General features: G+C 40.1%; 1 protein-coding gene and 1 non-coding gene across 16 annotated transcripts in view; one reads left to right on the forward strand and one right to left on the reverse strand.

Moving 5' to 3' along the window:
* Nucleotides 1–15,434, forward strand: part of AFF3 (ALF transcription elongation factor 3) — a 632,195-nt gene that overhangs the window by 506,834 nt on the left and 109,927 nt on the right. The gene's annotated exons all lie outside the window — the stretch shown is intronic.
* Nucleotides 722–793, reverse strand: TRNAW-CCA (transfer RNA tryptophan (anticodon CCA)). The gene has a single exon. It is a non-coding gene; the product is annotated as a tRNA-Trp (tRNA).

A 15,434-nucleotide genomic window follows, 5' to 3' on the forward strand; every position in this document is an offset into this window, starting at 1 on the left:
CCACTCCATGGGTCTTATTTCAGCTCCTCCAGGAAGTTGAGCCCAGGAGGCTTAGGGCCTCCGTAGATCTCTCCTCCCTCATTTTTGGCCCTGCTAATACCTACTCATCTTAGAGGTGCAGCATCAATTCCACTTCACCAGGGAGCCTTCAGTAATCTAACTTGGGCCCTTTGTTAGTCCTTGTCATGATAACCTAACCTTTCTTCTTAGGTCTCATCATACTTTTAGTTATGCATTATATTTATTCTTAAAAATATCTCTGCCAACCAGATTGGAAGTTTCCCGAGGGAGGGACTGTATTTGATACAGCAAAGATGCTGTGTACTTGCTGAACGGCTATGTGAATGGTGCATAATGTTCAGCTGAATTAAGAGTACTTCCTGCTGTCTATTGTTCAGTATCAAAGATGACTTTCGGTCTATTTCTTTTACTGAACACTGTGATTTTTCAAATTAGTCTTATCAGAAGATCAAAAGTGTTGACAAAGAAGACAAAAAACACAGACCCAAGGTCAAAAATTGTAGATAAATACACAATTGACCTACCTATTTAGGAGAAAATCATTTATCCAATCTCTGTAGAAATGTCAACAACTGCTTTATGCTCAACTGTGTCAAACTCCTTGCGGCCGCATGGACTGTAGCCTGCTAGGCTCCTCTGTCCATGGAGTTCTCCAGGCAAGAATACTGGGGTGGGTTGTCATGCCTTTCTCCAGGGGATCTTCCCAACCCAGGGATCGAACCCGGGTCTCCTGCATTGGGGGCAGATGCTTTACCATCTGAGCCACCTGGGAAGCCTTCAGCTTCATGCCAGGGCATACTGAGGTTATAACTTTCCAGAAATCTCTGAAACCAAGAGAACAGATTTCTTCACAGCCTCCCCTTTCACACTGACTGTAATCTCTAGAACTGGAATTGTGACCAGGTTTAATGAATTTGGACATTTAAGGAAAATGGATGTTCAGTCTCATGTTTATTCTTATAATTTTCATACCTTTGACACCCAAACTAGAAATAAGACAGATGATTTGAGAGTCAGATTTCTTGTTTGGGTAAATTAAGGAAGGACACAGAATATGTGTGGCACCTCCTTGCCTGTGACCCTTGGTTTTAACATTTCTGGACACCAGTATTTCTTTGGAAGAAAGTGACGGAGTTAAAAGATTTAAGACAAAGTGCTTCCTGAAAGTACTAAGTACTAAAGGAATTTTTTTGGTGGATTTGAAAGGGAGAGATGAATTATATTGCGTATCTTCCCATTCAGTGAAAAAAATGAGTTCTGGGACTTCCCTGGAAATCCAGTGGTTAAAACTCCATGCTTCCACTGCAGAGGGGCATGGGTTCAATCCCTGGTTGGGGAACTAAGATCCTGCATGCCACTCATTGAAGCCAAAAATAAAAGTAAATAAATAAAAGGCAAGTTTAAAAAATGAGTTCTGCCTCTCAAGTGAGGAGGGCGAGCTTGGGCGGTTGGATACAGCAAGTACTTAGTTGAAATTATTATAGCTAAGGTGTAAGGATAAGGCCATGTGATTAAAACATTCAACAAGGAGCAGCCGAGATGGTGTCAACTGCAGACAGCATTTCAGAGACAACAAATACATTAACTCAGGGAAGTAAGGCGCAGGGATCCAAATTGAATGGCTATGTGTGTGTCTGCGGCTTCCAGTAATTACATTATCCACACATATTAGGCAGTCTTTTCATTTTAATTATATAACTGCATTTTTCTCTTTAAATGAGCATGGTTTATCCACTTAAACTGACAGTTTTAATTTTACAGGCAGTGATCATGGGATATAATCTGCAGAGGGAAATTTTCCTACTGGCATCATTTGCTTCTCACAATGAAGAAAAGTTACCTTTTAATCCCCAATCAATATTTGGAGAGCACACAATTAATTGAATAGATGTCCACGTAGCTAACATAAATCTGCCAGTTAAAGAGCCAGTTCTTTGCTTCTTCTTAAGGCATAGAGTGCTAATAATCTCTCTCAAAAAGAATCTAGTCGTCTGAGAAAAATGCTAAAGCTTCGCTCACCAAGGTGTCAGGATTATAGGTGAGGCTGCTCTGAGTGCCGAATTGCAGTTCTTACTGCTTTTTGTTAACGTTGCTTTCTGATGAAGAAGCATGCAGAACATTCCCATCTCAATTTTCTGCTCTTTACCGTAGAGGTCACTGGATAAGTAACATCAGCTCTGGGTGTAATATTAAAAGCAGATTGCCAATCGTAATGGCCGCTGTTCATTTTCTCCCTTGTTCCTTTATAATATGACAATTGCATAACAGAAAGCAGAGCTTTTCAGAACCTCTGAAACCATCAGCAGGGCATGCCCATCAGTCACCAAATGAATCAGCTGAATGACATGCAGATGTGAAATAAAAATACAGGAGGTTCTTGCAGCCCAGCTCCACTTCCCTGAGCGCATTTTTCTTCTCAGGATCAGTTTGGTGGATGCTGAAGTTCTTTGCCTGTGAAAATTTATTACCCTCAGAGTCAATCTGCATTCAGGCGGCCAAGTCTGAATAAATAGAGTCATTGTGCTTGTCTGGGATTTGTGGCCAGAGTTCATCCAGTCAACTTGACATTCACATCTCAGGAGATTCATAAAAGCCAATACCCTGGTATGTGCTCTTGATTCCTGCCAAAATTGTGTAGAATTATATAAACAGGAGTTGAAGCAGTAATCAGGACCAGGTTTGAGGGCTGAGGCTCCAAAATCAAGTTTCTGCTACATTAGAAATGACCTGTATCATAGATGGGATTTGTAGCCAACAAGAACTAAAACATTTTTCCATTAAAGTCATTCTCAGAACAATCTTGAATGCCTACTAAATGTCAGATATCGAGCAAGATGCTAGCTTGTCAGTCTTGATGAATTACACATTTGTAATATTCATTATGATCATTTAACCTCAAAAATCCAAAGTACTTTTTAAATGCTGGGAAATGCCCTATTCTCAATGACTGTACAAAAAAGTATGCATTACATATATTAAGTGAGAGTCGCTCAGTCATGTCTGGCTCTTTGCGAGCCCATGGAGTGTAGTCTGCCAGGCTCCTCCTTCTCCGGGCCAGAATACTGGAGTGGTTAGCTGTTCCCTTCTCCAGGGGATCTTCCCAACCCAGGGATCAAACCCAGGTCCCCCATATTGCAAGCAAATTCTTTACCGTCTGAGCCACCAGGGAATGTATATAATATATTACATATATTAAACATAATAGCAAAAATAGAAAACAGGAGTAGTTTATGTCTGTTTTTATTTTTAGTCTTTCATTAGTACTGTAACTAAGCTACCTATCCAGTTTAACTATACTGATAGATTGGCTTCTTGTTAATATGGAAACAGAACAGTAACTCTCTTTGAAAACGATCAGATCTTTGTCATATGAAGTAATCATAATTCAAACCTTCAGTCACAGTCAGTGAAACACCAGTATTCACCAGGAGGTTTTTGTCTGTTTATTGGTTTAATGGCCCTAAAGTTTAGTTAGGTAACATTTTATACGTAAAATTTTACTATCACCAGAAGCAAATGCAAAATTCTTTTAAGATGGCCAGTTTTATTATATGATGCTATGCTATGCTAAGTCACTTCAGTCGTGTCCGACTCTGTGCGACCCCATAGACGGCAGCCCACCAGGATCCCCCGTCCCTGGGATTCTCCAGGCAAGAACACTGGAGTGGGTTGCCATTTCCTTCTCCAATGCAGGAAAGTGAAAAGTGAAAGTGAAGTTGCTCAGTCGTGTCCAACTCTTAGCAACCCCATGGATTGCAGCCTAACAGGCTCCTCCGTCTGTGGGATTTTCCAAGCAAGAGTACTGGAGTGGGGTGCCATTGCCTTCTCCGTTATTATATGATACCACTCTTTTATTAAACTTTTTATTTTATATCAGAGTATAGCCATTTAACAAACAATATTGTGACAGTTTCAAATAAACCGTGAAGGGACTCAGCCACACGTATTCATATGTCCATTCTCCCCAAAACTCCCCTCCCATCGAAGCTGCCACATAACATCAAGCAGAGTTCCCTGTGCTTTACAGTAGGTCCTTGTTGGTTAACATGATGCCAATCTTTATAAACATCATTTGTGAGAAGCATAAGCATAGATGGGGATACACAAGAATGTAGTTAAATCTTTTTTATGTCAATCAACAGGCATTTCCAAAACTGAAACGGTCAGCCAACCAACATGTCATGGAGCTCAGATATACCAAGGCCCACAACGTTGTCTTCTAACTTTTTTTTCTCAAACCTCCCCTGGGTACCTGAGATTGATGGAAGCTTAGTTGTGTCCACTCAGCTTGGATCATGGGATGTGACTGATTTCAGTCTGAAGATCCTCAGTGGGTATCTGGAAAATGAGAAAATTATGTAGAAATTAAAAGGTGATCCATTAAATTTGGGCAAACATACAATTAACACAAAAATGGAGACTCATGGCTTTGTTAAGCTGAAGAATTCAGAGGAAGCTACATTTTGGAAACTAAGCCAGGCTTTTTTAATGGATATCAGAACCACCAAAAGAGACTCCATTCAGAAAACAGAAAAAGATAGGCACGCTCCTCTCAAATGAAGCCGCTAGCCCTGCACAGGTTGGCAGAGGAAGTGGAAATCTGCCTTCAAAGGACTCTGATAAGAGCCCTTTGTCCTGTGACTTTCATGGGTTTTTTCCTTCAGTAGCATTTGCAGAGGTTCAGCCCTTCAGGAGTGGGTGCTGCCTGGAGTCTGTGCTATCACTCATACCCAGCCTTGGGGGCCTTCACGTGGGAGAGGCTCTCCCTACAGTCATTCACGTTTCTGGTCCAGATATGCGCTTGGAAAGTTTTATTTGTGTTTGTGTTTTTCCAAGTCTTCTCCAAGTGGAGCCGTTTATCTCAGAAGCACAGCGTTCCTCAGGAGACCCATCTTAGGCTCTTGTTTCTGTAATACGGGGAACAAAATGCTTCGCGGGAATTCAGTGCCCCTGGGCACTTGCAGTTCCATCCTGGGCAGATCTGTAGCTGAAAGTTGTGCTGAGTGAAACAAGACGATCTTTAAGGAACAGATCAAGGACTTACCAGGTGGTCCAGTGGTTAAGACTCCATGCTTCCCCAGCCGGGGTCACAGTTTCTATCCCTGACCAGGGAACTAAGATGCCGCATTCCACAGGGCGTGGCCAAGGAGAAAAAAAAAAGAAGCAGACCAGACAGTTTCTGAAATGTCATCAGACATGGTCCCCTTCTCATAGAAAAGTGCTAGAGTGTGAGGCTGCCGGAATCTGTCTCTGGGGACGTCTCTGGGTCCCTCTCCTTTCTACCTGGACTTCGTTCCTTTTTTAAATCAGTTTTTATTGGAGTATTATTGCTTTACAATGTTGTATTCGTTTCTGCTGTACAACAGAGTGAATCCCTGATACGTATATATCCACTCATTTTTAGATTTCCTCCCCATGTAGATCACCATAGAGCACTGAGTAGAGTTCCCTGTTCTAGTAAGTCCTCATTAGTTATCTATTTTATAGTGTTCAGACACTCAGTCGTGTCTGACTCTTTGCAACCCCAAAGACTGTAGCCTGCCAGGCCCCTCTATCCATTGGATTTTTCAGGCAAGAATACTGGAGTGGGTTGCCATTTCCTCCTCCAGGGGAATCTTCCCATCCCAGGGATCGAACCTGCATCTCTTCTGTCTCCTGCATTGGCAGGCTGATTCTTTACCACGAGCGCCACCTGGGAAGCCCTATCCATTTTACACATAGTCTCTATACTGTATATATGTCAGTCTCAGTATCCCAATTCATCCCACCTTCCCTTCCCCTTTGGTATCCAAAAGTTTGTTCTCTACACCTGTGTCTCTATTTCTGCTTTGCAAACAAGTTCATCTCTAACTGGACTACATTCTTAAAAGTCCGAGGCAGTTGAAGGAAAAAGACACAATTACACATGTTATGTGTGAAAAGACTTTCAAGTATAAACCATCAAGCAGTGGTCAATTGAGAGGTGAAAATCCTAACACCAATAGTAAAACAATCAGAAGTACTTCAGCTTTCTCTTATGTTATCTAATTGGCTTGTAAAGTGAAATTAAGAGGCTCTTTCCTAACCATAACAAACCCATTTTTACATTCAAATATTGCTACTTTGTCTAATTCAACAGGATGTGTTGTGAAACAGAAAGCCAGACTTAGATTTTGGTTCTTCAAGCACAGGTTGCATTTTTAACAAAACTATCAAAATATTTGTATGTTCCTTTCATCTTGTCTTCAGACAAGAACAAAGTTACATCTATCTTTCACACCCCTGGGTCTGGGTTGCATTCACAGTAGCCAATCACGTACTACAGCAAGGGGAAGTGAATGGGACTCCACCAAAGCATGGAATGAAGGTAGCATAAGGACTCTGTTAAAAGCTCCAAGAGGCATTTGGTAAACCCGCCAAAGCAGGGAGTGAGCAATCCCAGTGTCCGCCCGCTCTGCCAAAGATGAGGGTTATTAATGGACCGTCGTCATCCTGGCTGCGCTCAAGGTCTGGCCTGCACTGAAACTGCCCTGTGCGAAGATTCAAGGAGTTATGATTGCCCGAAGCCCTGAAGAGCAGGCCAGAAAGCCAGGCAGCCACGTAGAACCTGCAAGGTCTGGATTGCATCACCCTGCATATTCCCAATTTAGCCTCCCACTCCCAGGAACCAGAAACTGCAATTCAGGTACTACTCAGAGAGGGTCTTGGGGCAGCTCAGCCATCAATAGTTGTTGATCTTATTTGCATTCACTTTGAAGTTGACAAACATGTGCACACACACACACACACACACACACACACACACACACACACAAGGACTCACTCATGTGGAAGGTGCTATTGCCTTGCCAACACTGTTCCAGAATCTAAACGCTTCTGCCGCTCTCACTGACCTGAGAATTGACCACTGAGCTTGATCTTTCACCTTCGACCAACAGCACCAGACCTGACCTGGGCGGGCACTTCCTTTACATATGTAGTCCTGTTACAATGAGCCCTGGAGATTAAAAAAAAAAGCTTCCCTGGGGAGTTTCTTGCAGGCTCTAAATAACCAATATGCTTCTGCCTAGAAACCTCTTGAAGAATCAAGATTAGTCTCAAAAACATAAAGCCCTCCCGTCTTTAGGTCTTTGGGAGATGACTTAAGAGATGACTCCTGCATGAGCGTGCCCAAAGAGATCTCACCTCCAGGTCTGTCAACATCCACTCTGTGTCCCGCCAGTCCTCTTGGCTGGGACAGACAGAAACCAAAACTCGTCTGGGCCCCTTCCCTTTAGTCTCTGCCCCGAACAGTCCACAGGTCAGCAAAGGCAGGGCCAGGGCGCTGTCTGGCACTGTGTGTGTCCAGTTATCTTACTCTCTGGCTCTGTGGCCACAAGCAAGCCAACTTCAGAGAACCTCTGCTTCAGTATCTTAATGTCAGTAGACAAAAGTGCTAAACTAGATTTTTAAAAAAATTTTTTAAACAAAGAACCTAAAAAAAAAAAAAATGGGCAGAAGACCTAAATAGACACTTTCTCAAAGAAGGCATACACATGGCCAACAGACACATGAATAAATGCTCAACATTGCTAATTATTAGAGAAATGCAAATCATAAACTACAATGAGGTATCGCCTCACACCAGTCAGAATGGCCATCATCAAAGAGTCTGCAGATAATAAATGGAGAGGGTGTGTAGAAAAGGGAACCTCCCACACTATTAATGGGAATGTAAACTAGTGTAGCCGCTGTGGAGAACGGTAAGGAGAGTCCTTTAAAAACTAAAAATAGAATTAACCGTATGATCCAACAATCCCACTCCTGGATTTTTCATATATCTGAAAAAGATTAAACGCTAACTGGAAAAGACACATGCGCCCCAGTGTTCAGAGCAGCACTATTTGTAATAGCCAGGACCCAGAAGCAGCCTAAGTGTCCATGAATAGATGAATGGATAAAGAAGATGCGGTATATATACACAATGGAGTATTAGTCATAAAAAAGAATGAAATAATGCCATTTGAACCCACAGGGATAGGCCTAGAGATTACCATACTGAGTGAAGTCAGTCAGAGAGAGAGAGACAAATACCATATGATGTCACCTACATGTGGAATCTAAAAAAGGCTGGTACAGATGAACTTATATGCAAAACAGGAACAGACTCACAGACATAGAAAACAATCTTGTGGTTACCAAATGGGAAGAGGGGAGAAATAAATGAGGAGTATAGGATTAACCACTATATACAGAATGGATGAACAACAAGGATATACTGTACAGCACAGGGAACTATATTCAGTGTCTTGTAATAACCTATAATGAAAAGGAATCTGAAAATACATACCATACGCATATGTATTTGTATATAAAATATATATGTATGAATCACTTTGCTGGGTACCTGAAATTAACACAATACTATTGTAAATCACCCATACTTCAATTTTTTAGAAGTATTTTAATATAAATAGATATTTGCATAAAATTATTAAACTATATATTTTAACATCTTCCCCTTCCCTTCCTCCTCTTCCTCTTCCCCTTCTCTCCACAAATGTTCTTTATTTACATTGCTAGACGTTTTTTGTTTGTTTGTTTTTTTAATTTTTTTTTCAATGCCATTCTCCCAAATCATCCCACCCTCACCCTCTCCCACAGTGTCCAAAAGACTGTTCTATACATCTGTGTTAATTCATTTATTTTTTAATTGGAGGATAATTGCTTTACAGAATTTTGTTGTTTTCTGTCAAACCTCAACATGAATCAGCCATGCTTGCTTGCTTGCTAAGTCGCTTCAGTCGTGTCCGACTCTGTGCAACCCCACAGACGGCAGCCCACCAGGCTCCCCCGTCCCTGGGATTCTCCAGGCAAGAACACTGGAGAGGGTTGCCATTTAGGTATACGTATATTCCCTCCCTTTTGAACCTCCCTCCCATCTCCCTCCCCATCCCACCCCTCTAGGTTGATTCAGGGCCCCTGTTTGAGTTTCCTGAGCCCTATAGCAAATTCCCATTGGCTATCTATTTTACATATGATAATGTAAGTTTCCATGTTACTCTCTCCATACATCTAACCCTCTCCTCCCCTCTCCCCATGTCCATAAGTCTATTCTCTATGTCTTTTTCTCCATTTCTGCCCTGTAAATAAATTCTTAAGTACCATTTTTCTAGATTCCATATATATGTGTTAGAATACGATATTTATCTTTCTCTTTCTGACTCACTTCACTCTGTATAATAGGTTTTAGGTTCATCCATCTCATTAGAACTGACTCAAATGTATTCCTTTTTATGGCTGAGAATATTTCATTGTGTATATGTACCACAACTTATCTATCCATTCATATGTCAATAGACATCTAGGTTGCTTCCATGTTCTAACTATTGTAAATAATGCTGCAGGGAACAATGGGTTACATGTATCTTTTTCAATTTGGGTTTCCTCAGGGTATATGCCTAGGAGTGGGATTTCTGGGTCATGTGGTGGTTTTATTCCTAGTTTTTTAAGGAATCTCCGTACCGTCTTCCATAGTGGCTGTATCAATTTATATTCCCACCAACAGTGCAAGAGTGTTCCCTTTTCTCTATTGTTTGTAGACTTTTTGATGATGGCCATTCAGACTGGTGTGAGGTAATATCTCATTGTGGTTTTGATTTGCATTTCTCTAGTAATGAGCAATGTTGAGCATCTTTTCATGTGTTTGTTAGCCATTTGTATGTCTTCTTTAGAGAAATGTCTGTTTAGGTTGGGCTTCCCTGGTGGTTCAGACGGTAAATTGTCTGTCTGCAATGCAAGAGACCCGGGTTCGATCCCTGGGTCGGGAAGATCCCATGGAGAAGGAAATGACAGCCTACTCCAGTACCCTTGCCTGGAAAATCCCATGGATGGAGGATCCTGGTAATCCATGGGGTCACAAAGAGTCATACACAACTGAACGACATCACTTTCACTTTTTCCCACTTTTTGATTGGGTTGTTTGTTTTTCTGGTATTGAGTTGTATGAGCTGCTTGAATATTTTGGAACTTAATCTTCTGTCAGCTGTTTCATTTGCTATTATTTTCTCCCATTCTGAGGGTTGTCTTTTCACCCTGCATATAGTCTCCTTTGCTGTGCAGATCAGGTCCCACTTGTTCACTTTTGTTTTTATTTCCATGCTTTAGGAGGTAGATCATAGAGGATCTTGCTTTGATTAATGTCATCGAGTGTTCTGCCTATGTTTTCCTCTAAGAGTTTTATAATTTCTGGTCTTACATTTAGGTCTTTAATCCATTTTGAGTTTATCTTTGTGTATGATGTTAGGAAGTGTTCTAATTTCATTCTTTTACATGTAGCTGTCCAGTTTTCTCAGCACCATTTGTTGAGGAAGCTGTCTTTGCCCCATTGTATATTCTTGCCTCCTTTGTCAAAAATAAGGTACCCATAGGTGCATCGGTTTATTTCTGGGCTTTCTATCTTGTTCCATTGGTCTGTATTTCTGTTTTTGTGCCAGTACCATACTGTCTTGATGACTATAGCTTCATAGTATAATCTGAAGTCAGGAAGGTTGATTCCTCTTAGCTCCATTCTTTCTCAAGATTGCTTTGGCTATTCAGGATCTTTTGTGTTTCCATATGAATTGTGACATTTTTTGTTTTAGTTCTGTGAAAAATATCATTGGTAATTTGATAGGGATCACATTGAATGTATAGATTGCATTTTGTAGTGTAGTCATTTTCACAATATTGATTCTTCCTACCCAGGAACATGGAATATCTCTCCATCTGTTTATGTTACCTTTGATTTCTTTCATTAGTGTCTTACAATTTTCTGTGTACCGTTCTTTTGTCTCCTTAGGTAAGTTTATTCCTAGATATTTAATTCTTTTTGTTGCAATGGTGAATGGGATTGATTCCTTAAGTTCTGTTTCTGATTTTTCGCTGTTAGTATATAGAAATGCAAGAGATTTCAGTGTGTTGATTTTGTGTCCTGCAACTTTGCTAAATTCACTGATTAGCTCTAGTAATTTTCTGATACTGTCTTTAGGGTTTTCTATGTACATTATCATGCCATCTGCAAACAGTGAGAGCTTTACTTCTTTTCTGATCTGGATTCCTTTTATTTCTTTTTCTTCTCTGATTGCTGTAGCTAGGACTTCCAGAACTATGTTGAATAATAGTGGTGAAAGTGAACACCTTTGTCTTGTTCCTGATCTTAGGGGGAATGCTTTCAGTTTTTCACCATTGAGAATAATGTTTGCTGTCGGCTTATCATATATGGCCTTTACTTTGTTGAGGTAGGTTCCTTCTATGCCCATTTTTTGAAGAGTTTTAATCATAAATGGGTGCTGGATTTTGTCAAAGGCTTTTTCTGCATCTGTTTAGATGATCATATGGTTTTCATTTTTCAATTTGTTAATATATATCACATTGATTGATTTGCATGTATTGAAGAATCCTTGCATCCCTGGAATAAACCCAACTCGATCATGTTGTATAAGCTTTTTAATGGGTTGCTGAATTCTGTTTGCTAAAATTTTGTTGAAGATTTTTGCATCTATGTTCATCAGTGATATTGGCCTGTAGTTTTCTTTTTTTGGTGTGGTCTTTGGTTTTGGTATCAGGGTGGTGGTGAACTCGTAAAATGAGTTTGGAAGTGTTCCTTCCTCTGCGATTTCTTGAAAGTTTTAGAAGGATAGGCATTTGCTCTTCTCTAAATATTTGATAGAATTCTCCTGTGAAGCCATCTGGTCCTGGGCTTTTGTTTTTTTGGAAATTTTTTTATCACAGCTTCAATTTCAGTGCTTATAATTGGGTTGTTCATAATTTCTATTTCTTCCTGGTTCAGTCTTGGAAGATTGAACTTTTTTAGGAATCTGTCCATTTCTTCCATGTTATCCATTTTATTGTCATATAGTTGTTCATAATAGTCTCTTATAATCCTTTGTATTTCTGCATTGTCTGTTGTAACCTCTCCTTTTTCATTTCTAATTTTGTTGATTTGATTCTTCTCTCTTTTTTTCTTGATGAGTCTGGCTAAAGGTTTATGAATTTTGTTTATCTTCTCAAAGAACTGGCTCTTAGTTTTACTAATCTTTACTGTTGTTTCTCTGATTTCTTTTTCATTTATTTCTGCTCGGGTCTTTATGAGTTCTTTCCTTCTACTAATTTTGGGAGGTTTTTGTTCTTTTTCCAGTTGTTTTAGGTGCAAAGTTAGGTTGTCTACTCTATGTTTTTCTTGTTTCTTGAGGTAGGATTGTATTGCTATAAACTTCCCTCTTAGAACTGCTTTTGCTGCATTCCATGGGTTTTGAGTTGTTGTGTTTTCATTGTCATTTGTTTCTAAAATTTTTTTATTTCCCTTTTGATTTCTTCAACAACCTATTAGTTATTTAGAAATATATTGTTTAATCTCCATGTGTTTGTGTTTCTTACGGTTTTTTTCTTGTAATTGATATCTAGTCTTATAGCCTTGTGGTCAAAGAAGATGCTTGATACAATTTCAGTTTTCTTAAATTTACTGAGGTTTGATTTGTGACCCAAGATGTGGTCTATCCTGGAGAATGTTCCATGTGCACTTGAGAAGAAAGTGTATTCTTCTGCATTTGAATGGACTGTCCTGAAGATATCAATGAAATCCATCTCATCTAATTTAAGACTTGTGTTTCCTTATTAATTTTGTTTTAATGATCTGTCCATTGGTGTGAGTGGGGTGTTAAAGTCTCCTACAGTTATTGTGTTACTGTCAATTTCTTCTTTTATGTCTGTTAGTGTTTGTCTTATGTATTGAGGTGCTCCTATGTTGGGAGCATAGATATTTACAATTGCTCTGTCTTCCTCTTGGATTGATCCCTTGATCATTATGTAGTGTCCTTCCTTATATCTTGTAATATTCTTTATTTTAAGGTCTATTTTGTCTGATATGAGGATTGCTACTCCAGCTTTCTTTTGCTTCCCATTTGCATGGAATATATTTTTCCATCCTCTCACTTTCAGCCTATATGTGTCTTTAGGTCTGAAGTGGGCTTCTTGTAGACAGCATATATATGTGGGTCTTGTTTTTGTATTCATTCAGCCAATCTGTATCTTTTGGATGAAGCATTTAATCTATTTACATTTAAAGTAATTATTGATATATATGTTCCTATTGCCATTTTCTTAATTGTTTGGGGTTGATTTTGTAGATCTTTTTCTCTCTTGTATTTCTTGACTATACAAGTCCCTTTAACATTTGTTATAAAGCTGGTTTGATGGTACTGAATTCTCTTAACTTTTGCTTGTCTGAAAAGCTTTTTATTTCTCCATCAATTTTGAATGAGATCCTTGCCAAGTATAGTGATCTTGGTTGTAGATTTTTACCTTTCAGTACTTTAAATATATCCTGCCATTCCCTTCTGGCCTGCTGAGTTTCTGCTGAAAGATCAGCTGTTAAACGTTTGGGGTTTCCCTTGTAGGTTACTTGTTGCTTTTCCCTTGCTGCTTTTAGTATTCTTTCTTTGTGTTTAGTCTTTATTAGTTTGATTAGTATGTGACTTGGCATGTTTCTCCTTGGGTTTATCCTGTATGGGACTCTTTGTGCCTCTTGCACTTGACTATTTCCTTTTCCATGTTGGGGAAATTTTCAACTATAATCTCTTCAAAATTTTTCTCATACCCTTTCTTTTTCTCTTCTTCTTCTGGGACCCCTATAATTCGAATGTTGGTGCATTTGATATTGTCCCAGAGGTCTCTGGGACTATCCTCAGTTCTTTTCATTCTTTTTACTTTATTCAGCTCTTCAGAAGTTATTTCCACCATTCTATCTTCCAGCTCACTGGTTCGTTCTTCTGCCTCAGATGTTCTGCTATTGATTTCTCCTAGAGTATTTTAAATTTCAGTCATTGTGTTGTTTGTCTCTGTTTATTCTTTAATTCCTCTAGGTCTTTGTTAATTGATTCTTGCATTTTCTCCATTCTGTTTTCAAGGTTTTGGATCATCTTTACTATCATTATTCTGAATTCTTTTTCAGGTAGTTTGCCTATTTCCTCTTCATTTATTTGGACTTCTGTGTTTCTAGTTTGTTCCTTCATTTGTGCAGTGTTTCTCTGCCTTTCCATTATTTTTTTTAAACGTATTGTGTTTGAGATCTCCTTTTCCCAGGCTCCAAGGTTGAATTCTTTCTTCCTTTTGGTTTCTGCCCTCCTAAGTTTGGTCCAGTGGTTTGTGTAAGCTTTGTACAGGGGGAGGTTTGTGCTGAGTTTTTTCCTGTTGGTTTGTTTTTCCTCTGATGGGCAAGGCTGAGTGAGGTGGCGTCTCATTCAGCATCTGCTGATGATTGGGTTTGTATTTTTGTTTTGTTTGTCATTCATATGAAGCGTCCTGCACAGGGTGATACTGGTGGGTGGGTGATGCCGGGTCTTGTATTCGAGTGGATTCCTTTGTGTGAGTTCTCACTATTTGACACTCCCTAGGGTTAGTTCTCTGGTAGTCTAGGGTCTTGGAGTCCGTGCTCCCACTCCAAAGGCTCAGGGCTTCATCTCTTTGTTATAAAGAGTAATAGTCCAATGGAAGCGAGGTGTAGAGTGAGGCCTGAGGTAAATGTGCAGGACTCCTGTGCTCTCCGAGCTGACCCCTCTCCCCCAGTCTCCAAGTTTGCATCTACATTGCTGGAATTTTTTAGGCTTACTTAGAGGAGAGGAGTACAGGAAGAACCCGGAAAATTGATTTGTCTAAGTAAAGGCAAGTAGCTAATGCTAGAAGAATAGATCTAAAAGTCAGAGGAGGAGGTGAGAATAGTGAGCTGGCGACTTAGGGGAGAGAGGCAGAGAGAGGGCAACAGAGACGGAAGGACAAGAAAGACTGGTGGTTTACCACCTGTCCAGAGATGGGGAGTCCCATAGAGTAAAACAGTCTCTTATTTAGTACCTTGATAGAAGCTTTTACTGAAAAACGCCACAAGGAAAAAAAATGAATTTTCTTTTTTTTTTTTAGGAAGAAGGGGGAGGAACAGACTTTCTTTATGTTGCTCATTTATACATTTTCTTACAGCATTTTAATTCATTCCAAGGTCAATTTGCAAGTTTTTTTTAATTTAATTAATTTATTATTTGGCCGTGCTGGGTCTTTGTTGCTGCGTGCAGGCTTTTTCTGGCTGTGGCGAGTGGGGGCGCTCTGTATTTGCAGTGTGCAGGCTTCTTGATGCAGTGGTTTCCCTTCTTGCCCAACATGGGCTCTGGGCATGCAGGCCTGAGGGTTGCCACACACAGGCTCACTGGTTGCAGTTCCCAGGCTCCAGAACACAGGCTCAGTAGTTGTGGTGCTCGGTCCTAGTGGCTCCATGGCCTGTGGGACCTTCCCTGGTGGTGCTAGTGGTAAAGAACCCACCTGCCCCTGCAGGAGACATAAGCGACTTGGGTTCTGTCCCTGGGTGGAAGAGATTCCTGGAGAAGGAAATGGCAACCCATTCCAGTATTCTTGCCGCAGAAATCTCATGG

The sequence above is a fragment of the Bos grunniens genome, chromosome 11 (genome assembly GCF_055505025.1).
Source record: "Bos grunniens cultivar Pamir isolate PY7600 chromosome 11, Bosgru_T2T1.0, whole genome shotgun sequence".
NCBI classification, from domain to species: domain Eukaryota; kingdom Metazoa; phylum Chordata; class Mammalia; order Artiodactyla; family Bovidae; genus Bos; species Bos grunniens.